Source organism: Gavialis gangeticus, unplaced genomic scaffold (genome assembly GCF_001723915.1).
Source record: "Gavialis gangeticus isolate Ggan-Ray unplaced genomic scaffold, GavGan_comp1, whole genome shotgun sequence".
Taxonomy (NCBI): domain Eukaryota; kingdom Metazoa; phylum Chordata; order Crocodylia; family Gavialidae; genus Gavialis; species Gavialis gangeticus.
The window spans coordinates 19,642,593-19,645,572 of NW_017729011.1; the positions used below are offsets into that span (position 1 = coordinate 19,642,593).

Below are 2,980 nucleotides of genomic sequence, written 5' to 3' on the forward strand. Positions count from 1 at the left end.
ACCAGGGGACGCCTAGGCGTAACTAGGAATAATGGGTACAAATTAGTGGACAGTAGATTCAGGTTAGACATTGGGAAGAGATTTTTCACAGTAAGGGTGGCCAGAATCTGGAACAGGCTGCCAAGAGAAGTGGTGCTATCACCCAACTTGGAGGTCTTCAAGAGGAGGCTAGATAGGCACCTGGCTGGGGTCATTGGCCGCAGTCCTCTTTCCCGCCTGGGGCAGGGGGTTGGACATGATGATCCATTGGGTCCCTTCTGATTCTCCAATCTATGAATCTATTAAACCGCACAGTAGTTTAATACCACTGCGTGGTAGTGTGCGGGGCAAAAACTGTGCTAATACGCTACTGCGCAGTAGTATTAGGCTACAGCACAGCAAACGTTACTAAAAACCCACGTACTGGTGCTACTGCGCAGTAGTGCAAGTTACTGCACGTTGATTTAGTACTTGGTTCACCATCATTATTGGTGAACCAAGTACTAATCTTAATACGCAGTTACTACAGTGCATTAACGAACGTGTAGATGCACCCAGTGTGTCCCTGATAATGAAGAGTCCCTCTTACTTCAAGGGATAGTACTGCACTAACAAAGCATGAGGCTCTGACTTTTACCCTGACTAGCTCTTGGCATTCAGGACGTGCAGAATAATAGCAAACTTTCATATGGGTTTGATAGTACCGTGTTACATCCATATCACCCCTTTGCAGATAAGGGAATGAAGCCAGAGAGGCTAAGTAACTCACCCAAGAAGAGAATTTAGGAGTTCCTTGTTCTCAGACCTGTGTCCTGATCACTAGATTACACCTCTCTCAAATAAAATCACCTTCCACTGATACTTGCACAGTTCTGCAATGCATGCAGCAATAGAGGCCCCAGATCCACTCCCTTACACCGTGGGTTTCCAATGGACTGTTTTGATGGTTGAAAACAACCCGTTAACTTTTCACAGCAGCTCCCTATTTGTCCTCAGTCTAAAAATCGCCTGGTCCCAAAATGATCCTGCCCTTTGAGCAGCCTAAGATTATCTCCACCTGGTTTAGCACATCCTCCCTCCCAATGATCTGGACATCTAATGCAAAGGTTGAACCGGTGCTTAAGACGAACAGTAAAGATAGGTGGATGCCCTGTCATTTATAATGAAGAGCTACTTAGCGCCCTTTTATTATTTGGTCAATTATTTTTCTGCTGAAGCCTGAGATACACAAAACATAAATCACAGCAAAACAGGAGCCCTTTGAGCTGCCAGTTGGAGTAGGTAGAGATAATAAAAGATTTTAATTAGTGACTCTGGACAAGGAAAGAAAAGCAGGGGAGGGAGATGGGGGGGCAACAACAACAACAACAAAGAAAGAAAAACATTGCTTGTTTGGACTCCAGTCAGATGTTTCCAAAGCCACATTTTCCACATGACTCCCAGTAAAAGCTCTTGGTTTGATTATTAATCACATCCATCAATCCATCTGTCCATGCTTCCCAATCCTTTTGATGTGTTACACAGCACTTGCTCATTTTGCATCTTCCCTCTGGAATGGCTCTCATCTGGGAAAGCCTGGAAAGCATTAACTGAAAAAAAAAAAAAAAAAAAAAAAAAAAAGAATAAAATAATGCCCCCAAAAAAGCAAGCACGGGAGGAAGGAAATATCCCTCTCCATGTGTGCTGGTTACCTGACCTCCAGCGTGCTGGAGAGACGCTAACACTTGGAGCTTCTTCGGAAATGGATAGTCGCTGCCTCTTGCCTCATACATCTGGTTAATTGACCTCTCCTTGCCGGCCCTTGACACATTGATTTATTGGGTATAAATTTTACCTATTTACTTAGATGTTGCAACTGCTCAGTCCAAAGGTGAGGCTACCTCATCCCAGGAGAACTTCATTGAATCCCATTGCACCCAGATCCAGCTCAATCCTTTTCGTGCCTCTGCCTTCTCCCGCTTTCCTCCTTTCTTTTGAACGTAACCTTTGTTTTTTCCTCCTCCTTCAAAAAAAAAAGTGCTGTCAAAGCATCCTTTGCAGGATTCAGGGGCGACTGTGTTTTGCAGAAAATGAAATAGCAGCGTCCCAGCTGATTTCCTGCAAATGGGGGCGAAAAAAAAATCTTTAATTCTTTTACTGGCATCTGTAGCCTCTAATTCATAAATTCATCAGGACTTTCCCAGGATGTCAGTTTTGGCAAATGAGCGCTGAGTTGCCTCATCCTAATGGAGCAGTGGGCTGCCTGACCTCAGGAAATAGAGAGGCCAAACATGAAAAAACAGAGCCGGGTTCAAGGCTGGGGCTATGAACCCCAGATTTGAGGGTGAGGTCAGCCGAGGGTCAGAAAAGCATTGTGCGCCGCACAGAGAAATGCTGGTTTCTATTTAAAACCTTTCATGCAACTCTGAGGGACTGTCTCCATTGTGCGCTGGGAGCAGCCTGGTTGTTGGGAAATCTTCCTCGCAGGCCCCGGACTGCAGGAATGGGAAAAGATTGGAAACAGTCGCGCTGAAACGTCACCGGCCAAAACCCTTCCATACCTCGGAGAGAAAAAGCGAGATACGCCTGGCTCTTTTCACTGGCTAACGCAGATGGATTTTCTTTGGCATTTAAACGTGATGCATGTGCCAGGTGCTATTCATTAGAAATGATTTGTTGGAGTGAGCGTAGCTTGCCTGCCCATTAGGATACATTTACTTCACAGGTTAGTAATGATGGGTGTACTTAATAGTTTTTAAGTATCACAGGGCATTAAAGAGCCCTGGAAGGAAAGGATATCAATATTTACAGCTTCAATTTGTTGGTGGAGAAAAACAGCCTGTGTGCCTGGATGGGGAGCAGTGTGCGATCGCATGCACAGAAGGCTTCATTCCTCATGCTAAAAACAAGCCTCCCGGTCGCCCAAGACAAATATTGGTTCTGGGAAGAGTTTTTTGGGTGGCACGGCAGTTGTAAAGGGGACCCTCAACTCCAGGCACGCTCAGCAGAGGCATCTGCACCT

General features: G+C 45.4%; 1 long non-coding RNA gene across 1 annotated transcript; it reads right to left on the reverse strand.

Annotated features, from left to right (window-relative positions):
* Positions 1-1,132: 1,132 nt before the first annotated feature.
* LOC109293131 lies at positions 1,133-2,683 on the reverse strand. The gene is made up of 2 exons (XR_002096258.1): positions 1,671-2,683; positions 1,133-1,568 (listed from the first exon to the last, which is right to left on the reverse strand). It is a non-coding gene; the product is annotated as an uncharacterized LOC109293131 (long non-coding RNA).
* Positions 2,684-2,980: the final 297 nt, after the last annotated feature.